Genomic DNA, 21568 nt, shown 5'->3' with positions numbered 1-21568 from the left:
CTTTGTTTCTCCCTTTTATTACGTGTAACACGTTGACTATTTTGACTTCTGCTGGGAATTTCTTCTGCTCCCCTGTGCTTTGCTTGTGAGGTTCGTCCTCGTCTTCACTTGGTGTATCATGCCCCTTATGTTCGGCGTTGAGTTTGCCGGACTATTTGAAGACCCAACATTCTCTGTGGGTATGATTTGCAGGTTTATCAGGGGTGCTATGGATCTCACATATTTGGTCCAGAATTTTGTTTAGGCTGGACAGTTCGTCTCTGTTGCCTTTGGAGGGCGGCTTCTGCTGGCCTGGCCGAGAGCTTCTAAATCCAGCGTTTACCGCCATGCTCTTTGGGCTATCTTCCTTATTTCGTCGCTTATTCTTGCTGCATCGTGATTTCCCGTTTCCATCCCTTACTTCGGATGTACTTGGGTCGCTGGTGCTGCATCTGGCTAACTAGCTGTCCTTGCCCGTGCAAAAACGGGTCATGAGGCTTGTTAATGCTGCCATTGTTCTCGGCTTTTCTTGACCGAGGTGTCTGGCAAGCCATTCGTCTCGAACGCTATGCTTAAAAGCTGCTAAGGCTTCAGCGTTCGGACAGTCGACTATTTGGTTCTTTTTAGAGAGGAACCTGTTCCAAAGTTTTCGGGCTGACTCACCGGGCTGTTGAGTTATATGACTTAAGTTGTCTGCATCCGGTGGTCGGACATATGTCCCTTGAAAATTTTCCCGAAAGGCGTCTTCGAGCTCTTCCCAGCTTCCGATGGAGTTTTCGGGGAGGCTTTTAAGCCAGTGTCGATCTGGCCCTTTGAGCTTGAGGGGTAAGTACTTGATGGCGTGGAGATCATCTCCTCGAGCCATATGGATATGGAGGATGTAGTCCTCAATCCAGACCCCAGGGTCTGTTGTTCCGTCGTACGCCTCTAAGTTTACGAGTTTGAATCCCTCTGGAAATTCATGATCCAGCACCTCGTCGGTGAAACATAGAGGGTGTGCGGCACCCCTGTATTTGGGTGTATCATGGTGTTCGGATGTTTGTTGTGTTGCATTGTATGTTGGAGCACGCCTGCGTGGTCCATAGATGGATCTGGTTGCGCCGTCCTTTTGATGCGAGCCCTTATGCGGATCGCGTACTGGTTTATGTGCGGCGTCGATTGCCGCTTTATGTTGGCTATGAGGTCGTCTATCCGACCGGATGGCCGTTTTATTTTTTAATTGTGGAGGATCTAAGGCCTCCTCATCAAATTCAGGTAGCAACTTTCGCTTCGGATAGCTCTTGGTGTGGCGATTACTGTCGTATTTCGCTGCAGTGTTGAGTACTTCACTCCATTTGATTTTGAGTGTGTCTTGTGCAGCCTTGAGCCTTTGCTTCTATTTTTTCAGACTCCTCGCCATGGCAACAAGCCTTTGGTGGGCATTATGTTGCTCCTGGCGCCTGTCCGGTGTGATGTCGTCCGGACTGTTATCTTCGATGAGGTTGGGTTGTTCGGCTTGATTTTCCGTGTTGCTGTGGTCGGGCAATGGTTCATCCTGCTCTAATGCTGGGTCTATATGATCGTTATTTCTGCCGAGGCGGGATTTGGAGAGGCATTTATGCCTCCGCTTTGACTGCTGCTCGAGGGAACCACCCTTCGCTGCGTCCTTCCATTCCTCGTCGTTATTTTCTTTGGGTGTGTCCACCATGTATACGTCATGTGATGAAGTAGGCGTCCAGTGCCCTGTGGGCAGTGGTTCCTCTTCGCCTCCCACATCGTCGTCCATACCGTCGATGTCTTTGGAGTCGAAGTCGAGCATGTCGGTTAAGTCATCGACAGTGGCTACTAAGTGGGTGGTGGGTGGGTGGCGAATTTCTTCGTCATCTGCATCCCAATCCTGCCGGACGTAGTTCGGCCAGGACTCTCCTGACAAGGAGAGAGACCTTAATGAGTTCAGTATGTCGCCAAAGGGCGAGTGCTGAAAAATATCCGCGGAGGTAAACTCCATGATCGGCGCCCAATCGGATTCGACAGGAACGGGTGCAGGCGGTTTGGAGTCCGTGGCTGGAGAAGGATCCGACAGTTTAGCAACACGGTTCTCGTGAAGGGTAAGGTCGATATTCGGCTCGATCGCCGCAGAGGATACGGCCTCCGTGGCGGAGTCTATCCCCCCATCCACGGATGGCGCAACCGGCTCTGGATTGAGGGTCGGAGCGGCTGCCGGTGCGATTTCTTGAACACTGTCCGATGGTAGAGTTAGATCGTATTCATCGTGACCACGCGGCGCACAAGGCAAGGGCTCGAATCCATCGAAGATCAAGTCTCCGCGGATATCGGCCGTGTAATTTAAGCTTCCAAACCTGACCTGGTGGCCAGGGGCGTAACTTTCGATCTGCTCCAGATGGCCAAGCGAGTTGGCCCACAGTGTGAAGCCGCCATACACAAAGATTTGTCCGAGGAGAAAAGTTTCATCCTGGACTGCATCGCTATCGATGATAGTAGGAGCCATCAAGTCTAACGGCGACGACACAGAGGAACTCTCAACGAAAGCACCAATGTTGGTGTCAAAACCCGGGATCTCGGGTAGGGGGTCCTGAACTGTGCATCTAAGGCGGATGGTAATAGGAGGCAGGGAACATGATGTTTTACCCAGGTTCGGGCCCTCTTGATGGAGGTAAAACCCTACGTCCTGCTTGATTTATTCTTGATGATATGAGTATTACAAGAGTTGATCTACCACGAGATTGGAGAGGCTAAACCCTAGAAGCTAGCCTATGGTATGATTGTATGTTGTCCTACGGACTAAAATCCTCCGGTTTATATAAACACCGGAGAGGGCTAGGGTTACACAAGGTCGGTTACAAAGGAGGAGATATACATATCCGTATTGCCTAGCTTGCCTTCCACGCCAAGTAGAGTCCCATCCGGACACGAGACGAAGTCTTCAATCTTGTATCTTCATAGTCCAACAGTCCGGCCAAAGGATATAGTTCGGCTGTCCGAAGACCCCCTAATCCAGGACTCCCTCAGTCGCTATAACAGCTTGGTATTTATGGTGGAATAGATGGACGCTAGTTCATTAGGGAAAGTCCCAAGATGCATACCAAACTTCGATGGGAGACCGTGCTATAGCGGGAAACTATGTTAAAGCTCATTCCTCGAGGGCAACAAATATAATAGGGGGTTGGATAAGACCTCCCATGGGGTCTGTGAAATTGAATGTTGATGCTTCTTTTGATCAGGACATGCTTAGAGGCACAACTGAGGTTGTCCTTAGAGATGACAAAGGAAGGTTCATTGTTGGGGGGAACTAGAGGATGGATTGGTGTGTAGATGTCTTAACAGCATAAACGTTGGATCTAAGATTTGGCTTATTACTTGCACAGAAGGCGGGATGCAATCATCTTGTTGTAAACTCTGGCAATATAAAAGTAATTGACACAATGAAGAATGGAGGACATTCAATGGAGCGGCGGCGGCGACTGTTTTTGATGATTGTTATTTTATGGCATGCGATTTATCACTTATTAGTTTTGAACATTGTAATAGGGAAGCAATTAAAGTTGCTTATAAACTTGCTAGATTAGTTAAATTTTCTGTGACAAAGGATTGCTTCGAGGAACCTATGAATGATAATGTAACTTTTCTTATTGATGATGTAATCGTTATTTCCAATGAATAAAAGGGATATTTTGTTTCAAAAAAAAGAGCCTTCAAGCTCAAGACACGTAGCGGCCTATTGTGCAGTCATCGATAAGGGCTTGGACAGTGTTGGTTATTGTGATTATTAGAAAGTATATGATAGAACAGATCTTTTTTCTATCTTGTTGTGTTTTGTATTTTAAAATGGTTATGTACTCTTATATATATGTATATATATATATATATGTCCACAAGGTTCAAGCAATACAACAACAATCCACCGTATTACGCCAATCTATTTTTATTCCCTCTTACATGGTATCAGTTTAACCCCAATCCAAACCCTAGCCGTCGCCGCCGCTTCCGCACCGTGCCGTCCCGGGGCGGTCGATCTCTATGATCACCACCAGGGGCCGCGCCGCCCATACTTAGGTTTCGTCTACTGGTCATCTTGATCGGCTGTCCTAAAGAGTCTTTTTCCCATATCCTTTGATCGAGATTTTTCTCTCTTTCGTTGGTCGCATTGATCGGTGTTTTTTTGGTTTTTTCAATCTAAGATTGGTTTGTGTCGCCCGCCACCGCCGTCGACCCCATGCGTCTCTACTCCAAAACCGGCACGACCACCCGGCCTTTTCTCTAACATGGCGGCCTCAGGCGATGTGACTGCATGTCACGTCCGTCATTTGCGCGTCTGCCCGCCCGTCACTCTGCACCGGTCGTTGTTGTCCTGTCCCCGAGAACAAAGCACCCTCCACCGATCGAGCAATGGGTTGCCAATGCGTCGCCCCGTGGTTCTCCCCGTGCTTGCACCGACCCACGATGTCACTGCGACGCCCTTTCGGGCCATAGCGTCATGGCACGCAGTCTATGCCGTCGTCCCGAGGCCATTCCCGTAGTTACACCGACCCTCGCGCTACCACCGCATCGCCTCTTCGGGCCGTAGTGCCGTGGACCGCGCCCCGAGGCCGTCTGTTCCAAGCCGTCCCCGTGGCCGCACCGACCCTCGCATTGCCGCGGCGTCGCCCAATCAGGCCATAGCGAGCATGGCACCCAGTCCCTGCCGCCACCCTAAGGTCTTCCCCGTTGTCGCCCCGACCCGCACACTGCCGCTGCATCACCACTTCAGGCCGTAGCGCCGCGGCACTGTCAGGACCCTGATTCCAAGTCACATCAATCTAGCCGGTAACACCTCATATCACTTTGCAGCCTCACGCACGGTGTTCCCACGGGTGTCGCCTTACCATGGCCCGGGACCGTTTGCGCCTTTTGGCTCACGTATATGATAGTGTCGCTAGCATCCATATGACAGAGAACCCAGGCCGACGTGACTAGTCATGAACCCAAAGTGGCACTAACTTACGGGGACAGGCATACATGAATCAACATCGAGCATGTCGGTTAGCAGCGTCCGAATCCGAGCTGTAGCACTGGGCTAACAGGACTCCGGTGAACCGGGCTGTAGCAGGCTAGGCAGGACTCCAGATGTCACCGCGTGACATTTCCCCAAAGGGACAGACACAGGAATGAAGTGAATCACATGCCGGCCAATCAAGTGTTCCGGAGCAGTAGTGCTAGGCTAGCAGGACTCCGGTGAACCGGGCTGTAGCGGACTACTATGGCTCATGGAAGCACAAGACTACATTTCCCCAAAAGAGAGGCTACCAAGGATAAACAACTAGGTTGTCGGATCCCACACATACCAAGCATTTCAATCATACACACAATATGCTCAATATGTGCAATACAACATGGCATCCCAACAAGACTCTACGACTCATAGTATTTATTCATTAGGCACCGAGGAGTGAGATATTACAAGCATGGGTCTCATGACCCAACATACAGAGCATACAAGCAACAAGCACATGCACAAGCTTAACATGTCTGAGTACAGACATCTACAAATGAAAAAGGCTGAGAAGCTTGACTATCTACAAGACCCTCCCAAGGATACAAAATCGTAGCTGAGGTAACAAGCTAAACGTCGAAGTCCACGCGGAACTACTAGCGAGACTGAAGTCTCTCTGCAAAACATAGAATAGGCAAACGTGAGTACAAATGTACCCAGCAAGACTTACATCAGAACTAGCTACATATGCATCAGTATCAACAAAGGGGTGGTGGAGTTTAACTGCAGCAAGCCAGCTTTGACTCGGTGGCTATCCTGAACTACGACTGCAAGTAACTCTTTTGAGGTGGCGCACACGAGTCCACATATTCACCATATCAATACTCCACTATGGATCCGCTCCCGTCTCCATATGAGAATGACATCCATAGCACTCACGCTTATCTTGCGCATTTTAGAGTATCCACTTTCACTTGTCTATGAACTATGCAAGGGGTCCAAATTTCCATATCCGAGGAATCCGGCTATTCGAAAAGATAATGATAACCCTGCAGGGGTGTACTTCTTCACACACGCTCTCGCCACTTACCACCATGTACACGTCGTGTATCTCGGCAACCTTCAAGCGGAAGCCTGGTGAGGGAGTCGGCCATGACCTGACTAATCACACAAGTCTCTCGTCCAGGTTTATTGCCTATTCGGGTTCCATCCGCAAGGAGATCCGGCCGGGGTGTCGCTCACGGCCCCAAACGATGTGTACAGGGTTCCCAAGCCCACCATCCGGGTGCCACTTGGTACACCGGGCCACTGTGCCTAGTCTGTCCCAAGCCCACCTGTACCGTGTGCCACTTGGTAGACTACTAACACTACCTATAAACACCAGAAACTAGTTGCAACTCCTGGATAGAGATCAGGTTGATTAATAAGTCGAGAGAGCTTGGAGCGCCCGGAGCCCAATGTGTGGTAGTAACTGTTCATGGATCACAAACACAGGACTCAGTTCCTAAGGACGGCTGCAATGAGACAACCCGCCATGTACTCCTACATGGCCTCTCACCGCTACCTTTACCAAATCATGTTCACACACTTAGCTCTCAACAATAGGACATGTTCACAACTTTCCAATTCATCCCCAATGAATCAGACCTGACACAACTCTAAGCAATAGCAGGCATGACAAACAAGCATGAATGAGTAGGCACATCAGGGCTCAAACAACTCCTACTCATGCTAGTGGGTTTCATCTATTTACTGTGGCAATGACAGGTCATGCAGAGGAAAGGGGTTCAACTACCGCAGCATATAATAGTTGAAATGTTGTTGTCCTAATGCAGTAAAAGAGAGCAGGAGCGGGAGAGTGGGATTGTATCGGAATGAACAACGGGGTTTTGCTTGCCTGGCACTTCTCAAGATAATATTGTTCTTCATCGGTGTCATCGATCACGTCGTTGGAAACATCGTCGACTGAGAGCGGACGGTTACCGGCAAACAGAGAAGGACACAATCAATGCAATGCAACAATATGATGCATGAATGTGACATGGCAATATGCTGTTGATTGGCCTAATGCAACTAGCAACAAGTTAAATGGAGTTGGTTTGAAAACTAGGTTCAAATTCAAACTCCATATGTGCTTTATTAAATGCCATTTATTTGAATTGTCCTAAACAGACGATATAAGTTGCTCTAACATGCATGAAAATGCCATAAACAGATTCTTTGGATTTTTCTGATCAGTTTCATATATAATTTGTTTCATTTGGAGTTATAGATAATTTTCTATGATTTTTAGAAGTTTTGGGCATTTTCTGGAATTTCCTGAATAAACTTAAATCCAGAAAATGATTTATAGCGTCAGCATTACGTCATGCTGACCTCAGCAGGTCAACAGGCGCCGCCCAGGTCAAACCTGACCAGTGGGACCCACTGGTCAGTGACCCGGTGCCAGTTTGTCTCACAGACAGGTGGGGCCAGTCAACGGTGACGTCAGCGGGTCAACTGACATGCGGGGTCCACTGTGTTTAAGTTAAAATTTAACAGGGTTTTACCCCGTGGTTAAATAGGCGATGGGGCCTACATGTCAGTGGCTCTAGAGGGGTGATTAGTGGGCTCATTAGCAACTAATGATGTCGCCACGTCGGCCTCGCCGGAGTTGGCCGGCGGCGACCAAAACCGTGGTGGAGGCTCGCCGGAGACGCTGCTCCAGCAGCGGTTCGACGCGCGAAGGGCACCAGTCTGCAGCCCTTCCTCCCGCGCATGCAACGAAGGCAGCTGGGGGGCGCACGGTCGCTGGAGTTGGCGACGGCATTGAGCCGGGCGGCTGTCGAAGCCACGGGCACGAGGCAGGCGTCGCTGCGGTGCACGAGGAGGCCAAACAAGGGCTTCTACGGCTTCGTAGGGACCTGCAGAGCACGTGGGTGCTACGGAGATGAGCAGAAGAGCTCGGGAGCGCGAGGTTCGCCGGCCATGGCGATGGCCGGAGCTCGATTCTCACGGGGCGATGACTAGAGGGCGCGGGGAACAGCGGAAAAAGGGGGAAACGCAGCAGAAGCTCACAGCGGTTCGGTGGAGAAGCACGGCGGGGTCGGGGAGGAGATGGAGCAAGCGAATCGACGGCGGCGGTCGTCGGTGCCGAAGCTTGATGACAATGAAGATGCCGGCGATGAGGGGCTCCCGAGGTCGTGGCCGTTGGCTTGTCAACGTGTGGTGATGAGGCGGAGCCGATGGGCACGCTAGTGAGTCGGCGGGGGCATGGTGGTCGCGGTGGCGACGAGCGGTGACGATGAGCTCCGCTCGGGGAAGAGACTAGAGGGCGAGGGAGAGAGCAGGGAGTGATGGAGAGGAGCGAGGGGTCTCCAGGGGGTGTCGTGGCGCTCGTAGCGGCGTCGGGGAGGCAAGCGGCAAGCAGGAGGTGGCTGGCGGGTGCCGGCGCGCGGCGAGCACACGCCCCTGTCCTACTGTCTCGAGGAGGTAGACGACAGGGAGGGCGCTGGTGGCTGGACCGAGTGCTACAGTGGATGGCTGAGCTCTCTGGTGGGCTACACAGGTGAGACCAAGTAAGTTTCTCTCTTTTCCTATTTTTTTTGTTTTCTATTTTCTGTAACTCTGTTTTGATTTAGTGTAATACTAAATCACATCTAGAAATCCTGAAATAAATTGTGGGGACCTTTTGAATTATTTCCAACAACCCGCATTTAGTTTCAGAATTATATGAGCATTTAAAATAATTATAGCAATTAAATGCCCAAATTCAAATACATAATGATTTAATTCAAATGTCCAGAAATGGCCTAGAAATATGTGCATCATTTTTGCCAGAGGTTTTCACCTTTATAAAAAATCATGAACTTTTCTAAAGAGCATTCTCGGTTCATTGAAAATGTTTCAAATTTGAACCTAGTTGAGTTCTTTTGGTGCTAGGGTTTCAACATCCCCAAATCAAATTAATTTGGAAAATAACATGATGCATGGATGCAGATGCAACTATTTGCAGGCACAAAAACTAGGGTTGTGACAACTCACCCCTACTAAACAAGAATCTCATCCCGAGATTCAAGACGTGAGGTAAGAAGACAGAGGGGGCACAAAGCTAGCACAATCTTCACGATCTAGGTTGCACTTCATAAGAACGTTGATTTGATCATCACCTTTGCCTTGACGTCTTGCTCTGAGAACTCCATCCAACACGATGATGACAAAAAGAAACTCTATAGGAATCGATCTTCTCAAAAATCAAACGATACGCGATCAACTCATGGAATGAGACGTTGAATCATCTCTTGATATAAGAGACAAACACACATCAGGAGGGATGGAGAGAACAAATGATGAAAGTTCAATCTGGTAGGAAACACTCCCACACTTAAGTAGGATGGTGCATAGGTTTCAAGGTAGCGAGGAGTTGATTGCCATGATCCCATAACGGGGCACCTTGGGGGAGGTGACTTGTGGAGTTATTCCCTTAAGTGGCAAAAAGAATTACTTTTGATACAAAGATCATTGAAACTCTCTATACCAGCCTAAGGCGATTCTCGAACGATCGTCTAGAAGAGTTCGAAGGAGTGGCATACTCAGACTAGGATGGATGATGTGGACTACCTTGTTGAAGACAACGCAATGGATGATTTTGCTTATCATCGCAAATGGATGGGACCCATGGTAAGCCCACTTTTGAAGATGATCCCGAATAGCAATTACTGAAAAGGCAGACCATAGGTAAAATGGGACAAAGGCGGGTGCAAGTTGGGAACAAAATGCAAATGTTGGGAATGTTCCAACCATCATATCTGCCTGAGATTCAGATATGGTTGGTAACGGAATATTCCAGACAGCGTATCTGGAAAAGAAGGTAGCAACACAAATCAAGAGATGACGTTGCAAGATTCTCGGGAAATGAACTACGATAGCAAGCTCCAAAACATAAGTTGGTTCTGCTACAACCCTATGAACACGCTGTCCAAGACAAGCATGATCACATAGTAGTCTTACAATAAAAACACTACCGGGTTCAGATGGGGAACCATCATTGAGGATATCGAAGTCCTTGTATACTTATCGATGAGCTTCTTATCCTTGAATGGATCAATAAGTGGCTTGGTGTGCTAGGGAATACATATGGAATGAAGATGATCAGTCTAACAGACTACAAAATACTTCGCACATGCATGACTGACTTGGGATGATTCCAGAGCAAGCAAAAAACAAGCTACCTCAAATTCACGCCGGCAACTTGCATCGATTGCACGTGAACTTAGAGGAAGTCACTACTTTCATCCAAACATATACTTCATGAACGGGGCATGAAGAAAATGCTTGCACAAGTTTCCAACACTAGCTGGATGTTCAACATGAATCATGGGGGAGACAAAATGATGTTGATGGGCTCAATAGCGACTCATCGGAATTTCCATATCACTGGACTTCCACCATCATGTGAACACGGTGATAGCATTGGTCAGACCAAAAGATGTAATGGTGTATGCTCGAGGGATCAACCACGAGTAAGACAACATTACGAACATCATTGGTTCTGATTTGACTTGATGATAGCCCATACTCAAGTCAAAGTTTTGACAAGGCAATAAATCCAACAACTGATCACGAGGACCAATCGATGGAGATATCATCTTTCTTCAACACACGTATACAAAGAGATATCCCTTAACATGAACTAAGTCAGACAAGCTTTTATCTTCCAACTCTCCAAGTTGTTGTTTGGCTTAACCAACTAGCTCTGGGGTATCCAACACAGATTCTTGGAGAATGGGTGGTTTGGAGGAAAACTAGCATGATCACGAACTCAACATAGCGGTTAGGTGACAACCTGGTAATACTTCCTAGAAGATATTCGGAACATCACGAACCACCAATATGTTATTAAGCTCGAGAACAATCTTGCTTTTCAGGGCAAGACGATATGATCAAGGAGCGAGGGATTGTCACAATCCTAACTCATTGGTCGATGAGTGCACCCGGAAATATGGACTAGGTAGCATGATCAATCTTAGGATGATGATTCAATAACCAGCACGCTAAGAATGAGAGTATTGTCCATTAACTACCAAGCAACGGAGTTGCTAGGAGTATTGATTTCGCACATCACAGTACACTCGTCGGCACTCCGGTTACAATAACACGGAACCGAGGAATGAACAATGATGGCAAGAAGTATTACTGCGTCAAGAATTCATAAGAGGTGATGCAATTCTCATGACACTCCTGACATAAAGATGGTAACACTCCAAGGTAGAGCAGAGCAAAAGCTGGATTGGCATTTTGATCTGCGGAATACAATTGTTTTGACCCAATCCTAGATATGGATGAGATTCTGGAGTTTGTTTCTCCTAGTCATTCTGGAATAGGATGGCTTGACGGACCACAAGAATAATAAGCATCAGTAACACGGATGCACAATTACTCCTGACTATCAATTGATAGACGATGGTCGGAATACAATAGAAGAGGGACAACTCAAGAGGACATATATCTCTCTGAGTTGTGGATGCATAGATTAATATGGCAAACCAAGTTCAACAGCTTTCTTCCAGATAACCCATGCAAAAAGGTAGAACTGGCAGATTCACAATAAAATGGAGAACTCATCAAGAGCACTCTTGTTGTGATCTTTTGGTTCAAAAGAACATCTGCCATATTGGCTCATGGTATTGGAAGAACGATATACCACGGACCTCGAGGACTATCACAAGGTTACTAATATCCTAAAGGAACTAGCAACAATGTCAACACGAGGTAACCCAGGAGTAGAATACCTACTACTAAATGGCATCACGGGATGCTTTCGAAAATGGTGGCCAGAATCATCACACTGGGAACACCAAACATGGCTAGATTACTAACTCTAAGATACCCTAGTGTCATAATAACAACTCCAACATATATGTCGAGGCAATAGAGTACCTCAACTCACCGATTAGTGTGCTTAATCTGGCCCAACAGGACATCAGGAACGGGAAGAAGGGATTTGCAGATGCATCAGACTGTTTAGAAACCTGGGATGACTCGGACAGCATAACGGTTGTAAATGCTCAAAATGATTTGAGACATCCTGCAAAAATGGTGGCATAACCACTCAACATCACAATATCAAGGTTCTGAGGCCAGCTATGAACATATGGAAGTAGTAGGAACTGAACTGAGGCTTAAACCCAACAATCCTAGGCAACTACGGTTTAGTAACACGTCATCCTGAGAGATAGAAGAGAAACCTAGTTCCTAATCCTCGTAGAAAAGAAGAGGTTGACTCAGATCAGAAGGGCATAAGGTATAAGGAGTAAAAAGAGCCTTACGTTCCTTCCCACAATCAATTACCCTACATAACTAAAGCATTTCTAGACACGACTTCGACCACTTTGGCTTGGTAATCCTACAGGAAGTCAGGCTCTGATACCAAAGCTGTCAGGACCCCGATTCCAAGTCACATCGATCTAGCCGGTAACACCTCATATCACTTTGCGGCCTCACGCACGGTATTCCGGGTGTCGCCTTACCATGGCCTGGGACCATTTGTGCCTTTTGGCTCACGTATATGATAGTGTCGCTAGCATCCATATGACAGAGAACCCGGGCCGACATGACTAGTCATGAACCCAAAGTGGCACTAACTTACGGGGACAGGCATGCATGAATCAACATCGAGCATGTCGGTCAGCAGCGTGCGAATCCGGGTTGTAGCACTGGGCTAACAGGACTCCAGTGAACCGGGCTGTAGCAGGCTAGGCAGGACTCCGGATGTCACCGCGTGACATTTCCCCAAAGGGACAGACACAGGAATGAAGTGAATCACATGCCGGCCAGTCAAGTGTCCCGGAGCAGTAGTGCTGGGCTAGCAGGACTCCGGTGAACCGGGCTGTAGCGGACTACTATGGCTCATGGAAGCACAAGACTACATTTCGCCATAAGAGAGGCTACCAAGGATAAACACCTAGGTTGTCAGATCCCACACATACCAAGCATTTCAATCATACACACAATATGCTCAATATGTGCAATACAACATGGCATCACAACAAGACTCTACGACTCATAGTATTTATTCATTAGGCTCCGAGGAGCGAGATATTACAAGCATGGGTCTCATGACCCAACATACAGAGTATACAAGCAACAAGCACATGCGGAAGCTTAACATGTCTGAGTATAGACATCTACAAATGAAAAAGACTGATAAGCCTGACTATCTACAAGACCCTCCCAAGGATACAAAATCGTAGCTGAGGTAACAAGCTAAACGTCAAAGTCCACGCGGAACTACTAGCGAGACTGAAGTCTCTCTGCAAAACATAGAATAGGCAAACGTGAGTACAAATGTACCCAGCAAGACTTACATCAGAACTAGCTACATATGCATCAGTATCAACACAGGGGTGGTGGAGTTTAACTGCAGCAAGCCAGCTTTGACTCGGTGGCTATCCTGAACTACGAATGCAAGTAACTCTTTTGAGGTGGCGCACACGAGTCCACATATTCACCATATCAATACTCCACTATGGATCCTCTCCCGTCACCATACGAGAACGCCATCCATAGCACTCACGCTTATCTTGCGCATTTTAGAGTATCCACTTTCACTTGTCTATGAACTATGCAAGGGGTCCAAGTTTCCATATCCGAGGAATCCGGCTATTCGAATAGATAATGATAACCCTGCAGGGGTGTACTTCTTCACACACGCTCTCGCCACTTACCACCATGTACACGTCGTGTATCTCGGCAACCTTCAAGCGGAAGCCTGGTGAGGGAGTCGTCCATGACCTGACTAATCACACAAGTCTCTCATCTAGGTTTATTGCCTATTCGGGTTCCATCTGCAAGGAGATCCGGCCGGGGTGTCGCTCATGGCCCCAAACGATGTGTACAGGGTTCCCAAGCCCACCATCCGGGTGCCACTTGGTACACCGGGACACTGTGCCTAGTCTGTCCCAAGCCCACCTGTACCGGGTCCACTTGGTAGACTACTAACACTACCTACAAACACTAGAAACTAGTTGCAACTCCTGGACAAAGATCAGGTTGATTAATAAGTCGAGAGAGCTTGGAGCGCCCGGAGCCCAATGTGTGGTAGTAACTGTTCATGGATCACAAACACAGGACTCAGTTCCTGAGGACGGCTGCAATGAGACAACCCACCATGTACTCCTATATGGCCTCTCACCGCTACCTTTACCAAATCGTGTTCACACACTTAGCTCTCAACAGTAGGACATGTTCACAACTTTCCAATTCATCCCCGATGAATCAGACCTGACACAACTCTAAGCAATAGCAGGCATGACAAATAAGCATGAATGAGTAGGCACATCAGGGCTCAAACAACTCCTACTCATGCTAGTGGGTTTCATCTATTTACTGTGGCAATGACAGGTCATGCAGAGGAAAGGGTTTCAACTACCGTAGCATGTAACAGTTGAAACGTTGTTGTTCTAATGCAGTAAAAGAGAGCAGGAGCGAGAGAGTGGGATTGTATCAGAATGAACAAGGGGGTTTTGCTTGCCTGGCACTTCTGAAGATAATATAATTCTTCATCGGTGGCATCGATCACGTCGTCGAAAACATCGTCGACTGAGTGGGGACGATTACCGGCAAACAGAGAAGGACACAATCAATGCAATGCAACAATATGATACATGAATGTGACATGGCAATAAGTTGTTGATTGGCCTAATGCAACTACCAACAAGTTAAATGGAGTTGGTTTGAGCACTAGGTTCAAATTCAAACTCCATATGTGCTTTATTAAATGCCATTTATTTGAATTGTCCTAAACAGAGGATATAAGTTGCTCTAACATGCATGAAAATGCCATAAACAGATTCTATGGATTTTTCTGATCATTTTTCATATATAATTTGTTTCATTTGGAGTTATAGGTAATTTTCTATGATTTTTAGAAGTTTTGCGCATTTTCTGGAATTTCCTGAATAAACTTAAATCCAGAAAATGATTTATAGCGTCAGCATTATGTCATGCTGACCTCAGCAGGTCAACAGGCGCCGCCCAGGTCAAACCTGACCAGTGGGACCCACTGGTTAGTGACCCGGCGCTAGTTTGTCTCACAGACAGGTGGGGCCAGTCAACGGTGACGTCAGCGGGTCAACTGACGTGCGGGGTCCACTGTGTTTAAGTTAAAATTTAACAGGGTTTTACCCAGTGGTTAAATAGGCGGTGGGGCCTACATGTCAGTGGCTCTAGAGGGGTGATTAGTGGGCTCATTAGCAACTAATGATGTCGCCACGTCGGCCTCGCCGGAGTTGGCCGGCGGCGACCAAAACCGTGGTGGAGGCTCGCCGGAGACGCTGCTCCGGCAGCGGTTCGACGCGTGAAGGGCACCAGTCTACAGCCCTTCCTACCGCGCATCCAACGAGGGCAGCAGGGGGGCGCACGGTCGCCGGAGTTGGCGACGACGTTGAGCCGGGCGGCTGCCGAAGCCACGGGCACGAGGTAGGCGTCGCTGCGGTGCACGGGGAGGCGAAACGAGGGCTTCTACAGCTTCGTAGGGACCTGGACAGCACGCGGGTGCTACGGAGACGAGCGGAAGAGCTCAGGAGCGCGAGGCTCGCCGGCCATGGCGATGGCTGGAGCTCGATGCTCGCGGGGCGACGGCTAGAGGGCGGGGGGGAACAACGAAAAATGGAGGAAACGCAGCAGAAGCTCACAGCGGTTCGGTGGAGAAGCACGGCGGGGTCGGGGAGGAGCTGGAGCAAGCGAATCGACGGCGGCGGTCGTTGGTGCCGAAGCTTGATGACGATGAAGATGGCGGTGATGAGGGGCTCCCGAGGTCGTGGCCGTTGGCTTGTCGGCGTGTGGTGATGAGGCGGAGCCGATGGGCACGCTAGTGAGTCGGTGGGGGCACGGTGGCCGCGGTGGTGACGAGCGGCGATGGTGAGCTCCGCTCGGGGAAGAGACTAGAGGGCGAAGGAGAGAGCAGAGAGTGAGGGAGAGGAGCGAGGGGTCTCCAGGGGGTGTCATGGCACTCATAGCGGCGACGGGGAGGCAATCGGCAAGCAGGAGGTGGCTGGGGCGTGCCGGCGCGCGGCGAGCACACGCCCCTGCCCTACTGTCTCGAGGAGGTAGATGACAGGGAGGGCGCTGGTGGCTGGGCCGAGTGCTACAGCGGATGGCTGAGCTCTCTGGTGGGCTGCACAGGTGAGACCAGGTAAGTTTCTCTCTTTTCCTATTTTTATTTTGTTTTCTATTTTCTGTAACTCTGTTTTGATTTAGTGTAATACTAAACCACATCTAGAAATCCTGAAATAAATTGTGGGGACCTTTTGAATTATTTCCAACAACCCACATTTAGTTTCAGAATTATTTGAGCATTTAAAATAATTATAGCAATTAAATGCCCAAATTCAAATACATAATGATTTAATTCAAATGTCCAGAAATGGCCTAGAAATATGTGCATCATTTTTGCCAGAGGTTTTCACCTTTATCAAAAATCATGAACTTTTCTAAAGAGCATTCTCGGTTCATTGAAAATGTTTCAAATTTGAACCTAGTTGAGTTCCGTTGGTGCTAGGGTTTCAACATTCCCAAATCAAATTAATTTGAAAAATAAAATGATGCATGGATGCAGATGCAACTATTTGCAGGCATAAAAACTAGGGCTGTGACAGGCACGCGGTCCACTTCGCTGTCCATCCGCATCGACTTCTGTGTGGTATGTGCCGCACCACCTTTCTAGGTGCGGGAACACCACCATCCATGCTGGTCTTCGTCACATTGTCGGGTTCTTCCTCGCCTGCTTCAAGCATCGTCGCTGCGCTCCTAACCTAGCCGTCGCCGCTACTGCCTCCTCAAGTCGCTGTCGCCGCTCTTCTTCCCGATCCATGGCGAGTACCTCGACACCGGCCACCCCGACTCGACATCGACCACGGCGTCCCTCGCACGGCTACCTCGACCACGGCTACACCACCCTACGCTCTCGGCTACCTCGACATCGACACAAAGGGCTATCGCTTTGCTTGAGCAACCTCGTCTGTTTTCACTGCAGCCATGACTTCCGCGATGCATCGACAGTTCGACTGTGGAAGGATTTTCATCGGCTTACCTTTGGATTCTTCTGCAGTCTCACTGTCCGCGTTGCTATCATTGTGGTTGTGGAGGGATGTTAAGTATCATGATTATAAGGAAGTATAGGATAGTCTAGGATTTATTTCTACCTTGTCTTGTACTCTAAGATTTTTTTTTTAGAAAATCTTGTACTCTAAGATGGTCATGTACTCCTATATATATGCCCATGAAGCTCAAGCAATACAACAACAATCCACCGCATTACGCTAATCCTTCTCTATTCCCTTTTACAAACAGGACCTTGCTAGAGGCGAGGCAGATGGCAGAGCGTCAAAGTGCAGCTCAAGGAAATCATGCTGGCACGTGTGAAGATCAGGAAGGAAACAAATGGAGATTGGAGATGAACCTCAAACCTTTGACATCAGTCGAACGGCTCAGATCAACTAAATTTTCAAAATAAAAAAGGCAACTGATGAATATGTGCCCTTTTTTAATTGCACTATATCTTGTTTTGGTTCAAACGAACCCAAAGTGTTATGCATATATCAACGTTATCTCCTGGTATGTAGGCGGTTATTGCTCGGTTCAACTACAGAAGAGCCACAACTGTTCGCACATGAACACGTCATTGTGTACTCTCGACACTGGGGTGATGCATCACAACTCACGTCGAAGGAGACCCAACCGAAAGCGTGGTACGCAAGTAATCCGGTAGGCGATTTTGTATACCCGAAACCCCACGGGTTCGGAAGGGAACCCATCTGGACGGCGGCGGCTATGGGCTGCCTTAGATCAACTTGCTCGCCCATAGAGCCTCGAGGATTGCTTCCCTTTAACACGAAGAAGGGACGAAGAACGATAAAGAAAGAAAGAACAAGAGGGAGATGTAAAATTAGGGTAAAAAGTAGATGGATTTCGCGAATGCGTGTGTTGTTCAATCAGCATCACCTATCATATATTTATGAGGTGGATGGACTTCCCGTACAATAAAAGTACTTCAAATCCTGTCCAAATCCTTTCAAAATTAACCGAACTCACATTTACGTAGGTCAAAGACAATAGTTCAGTTTTTGGGACCCATAGGCCGCATACGACCTTGGATGGAGACACGCCAAAAAGCAGATTTATCATTTCGACAAGGCGGACAACTTTCATCTTGAACGTTTTTCGATTTGAATCCGTGTTAAGGGCTAAATCGCTTCGTGCAAAACAAGGAAAAAGTGACGCTATCCATCAGGCATCGTCCATATGGGTGTTTGGTGCCGCAGACCACTTTTTGCTCATGGTGGGGCCAAAACACTGTGCTTGCTCTAACTTTTGTATACGTTCTTGGAATGAGATGATTCAAACATCAAAATCAATCGCCTCATCGAGACAAAGACATTGCATGTAGAACACCTTTTCATTTGAGGTCGTCTTGAAGACGTAATAGGCCGAACAGTACTTCAAATACCAAACCTTTGTACTTCGCGCGCAGCTTCGGCCCCCAAGATGAGATCAGATAGCGATGACCCAAACATCAAAGTTGTTCGCTTCCATGATATGGAACTTTTTCATGTTGAAACATTTTTCATTTTAGGCCATCTTAATTATGTAATGATGCGTCTTGGGAGACTTTCATATTTGTTTTTTTCGTGAATATGCAATGATGCGTATCATTTCATTGATAAGATAAGAGGAAAAACAACAAACTACAAACAAGAGAGAGGGGGAGGGGGAAGCAGCTTGCCGGGGCATGCACAAATTGGCGTCCCGAACAGCACAAGATGCCCATGATGGAGGGTGCTCGGCCTCGACAATTAAGGATCACGTTACATGAATAATGTTTGACAAGCCTTTCGCTCCTGCACGTGCCCATAGCTTGGCCTCCTCCTTGATGATGTATTCAAGCTTGTTGTTAGATGGCTGCAGGGCGTCGAAGACAACGACGTTTTGGTGCATCCAGATAGCCCAAGCGACTTTCCTATTTGTCACCCACTGCGACAAAATGAAGGACGATTGGCACAGGGTACCATGTTATGAGCAGGGCCCGGTTGTCAATACTGCAGCAGGTTTTCTTCTTTTTTTGGTTTTCGTGTTTTTCATTTTTTTCATGTGCGTTTTATTTTTTACTGGTATTTCTTTTTCTATCCTCTGTTATGATAATTTTTATATTCATTTTGACTTTTTCATTTCCTTTCTTTTTTGTTTTCCTTTTAATTTTATAAATGTAACTATTGTTTACAAATATATCTTTGGAATACAAGATGAATATTTTTTTAATACAAGATGACATTTTTTCTAATATGTGGAACAGTTTATAAATCCCTAATTTAAAAAAAAAATCAAAAATCTTCCTCTGCAAATATGTTACACGCTTAAAATAATGTCAATGTAATTAATAAGAATATTTATTTAAAAAAATTAGACGAGCTCTCTACCTCGCGTCGGTAATGGGCTGGCGCAATTTTTTTCTCACTTACAGAAAGACACATGCTCCCCCTCATCCGAAGCTTCTCTACCTCGCGTCGGTATTGGGCCGGCACAATTTTTCTCTTTTCATCACTGGCAACTCGCTCCGGTTCCCTTGTCTCAAAGAAAAACTCGCTCCGGTTCCCTCGTTAGTTTTCTGCAGTTTTTCTGGGTTTTATTTTGGTTTTTGCCTTTTCTTTTTTTCTTCGGGGTTTTCTTAATTTTTTCCTGATTTTATTTCTTTCTTTCTTCGGTTCCTTTTGTTTTTAAACGTTTTTCTTTGATTATTCTATTTTCTATTTTATAAATTTTCCTTTTTCCTTTTTTCTTTATTTTTATTTTTTTCTTGGTTTTCAAAGGTTTTTTCCTTTGTTTCTTTATCTGTTCTCACCGTTTCCATTCTTTTTGCACTTGTTTCTTCGGTTTTCTTTTTCGTTTCTTTCGTTTCTTTTTTGGGTCTTTCTTTATTTCTTTTGTTTTCATTTTAAATTTTTCATAGACGTCAAGAACATTTTTAATACATGTTTAACATTTTTAATACATGGTCAACATTTTTTATACATATTTATAACATTTTATAAATCCTTAACTAATGTTTTTCCAATACCAGATTAATATTTGTTAATACATGGTCAACATTTTTTCAATACACATTTTAACATTTTCGAAAAGTTTGATTGATAATTCTCATATAGAAGATTAACATTTTCTAATACATGGTCAACATATTTTTATATGCATTTAAATACTTTCAAATGCTTATTTACCTTTTTCAAATACTTATTTAATATTTTTTCGAATGCTTGATTAACAATTTTTCTAAATAAGTACACAATCAATTTTTTCACACACATTGTTTTTTATATATATTTGGCGTATACATGAGAAACATTTTCTTTATACGCATTTGACGTTTTTCAAATGCCTGGTTAACATTTTTGTAATACATGGTCAACATTTTTTCTGTACACATTTTTAAATCTTTCAAATATATGATTAAACTTTTTCAAATACAAGATTAATATTTTTTTAGTACAAGGTCAACATTTTTTCTATACTCATTTTAACATTTTCAAATGATTGATTAACATTTTCAAATGATTGATTAACATTTTTCAAATACAAGTTCCACATTTTTTTATTACATGGACAACATTTTTTCTATACACATTACTACTTTTCAAATGCTTGATTAACATTTTTACAAATACTTGTTTAACATTTTTCAAATGCTTGATTAAATTTTTTTTAAATATATTATAAACTTTTTTTACACACATTTATATGTTTTGTATACATGAGAAACATTTTCTTTACACATGTTTAACGTTTTTTCAAATGCTTCATTAACCATTTTTTTAAATAAAGTATTTTGCAACAGATTATAAATAAAGTTTTCGTGTAAAAAAAAGTATTTTTCAAGTTAACACACCTCATCTAAAAAAAGTCAATTGCAATAAAGTTTGTTATTCCTGTAAACCGAGCTGCTACTTCGCAATAAACTTTTGGTTTACCACTCAAAAAAAATTCTAAAAAAGTCAATGTTTCTCAAAAAAGAAAAATCTAAAAGAGTCAATTTGATATGCATAGTGTCCCAATATATTTTACTCTTATTTTCTGAATGGCCATAAGGCAACTGCTCGATACCCATCGGCCGAAATTTAAATTGATCCCAACGCGCACCGTCGGATTGGCGCGAATATAGTCTGTTGTTGCACCGCATTATCATTTCCCCCACCGTTTCATTCTAAAAACATGAAAACCATGGTGTATGTTCCTTGCGTGCGCGCTTTCCTTCGGGGCGCCAACCAGCTCGTCGGCCGCCTTCACCTGCTTGCCTCGTCATCGACACTCGCTGCCTTGTTCTAGAAGCTCGTCATCGCGGTCGGTAACAATTTCCCTCGCAACAGAAACAGGTTCCAGCAAAAACATTCATCGGTCCCAACAGAAAAGGGCGCCATTCATAGCAAAAATCCATCGCGCCGGTAACGGCAAATAATCACCGCTCGGTCCCAACACCACAAAATTGTCAATTCCGTCAAATACATTCATCGATTCTAGCAACAAACGGCACCGATCGCAGCAAAACTCTAACGGTGCTGGTCACAATAAAAAAAATCAACGTCCAATCCCAAC

Source organism: Triticum aestivum, chromosome 3A, assembly GCF_018294505.1.
Source record: "Triticum aestivum cultivar Chinese Spring chromosome 3A, IWGSC CS RefSeq v2.1, whole genome shotgun sequence".
NCBI lineage: Eukaryota > Viridiplantae > Streptophyta > Magnoliopsida > Poales > Poaceae > Triticum > Triticum aestivum.
This window is presented reverse-complemented; position numbering follows the sequence as displayed.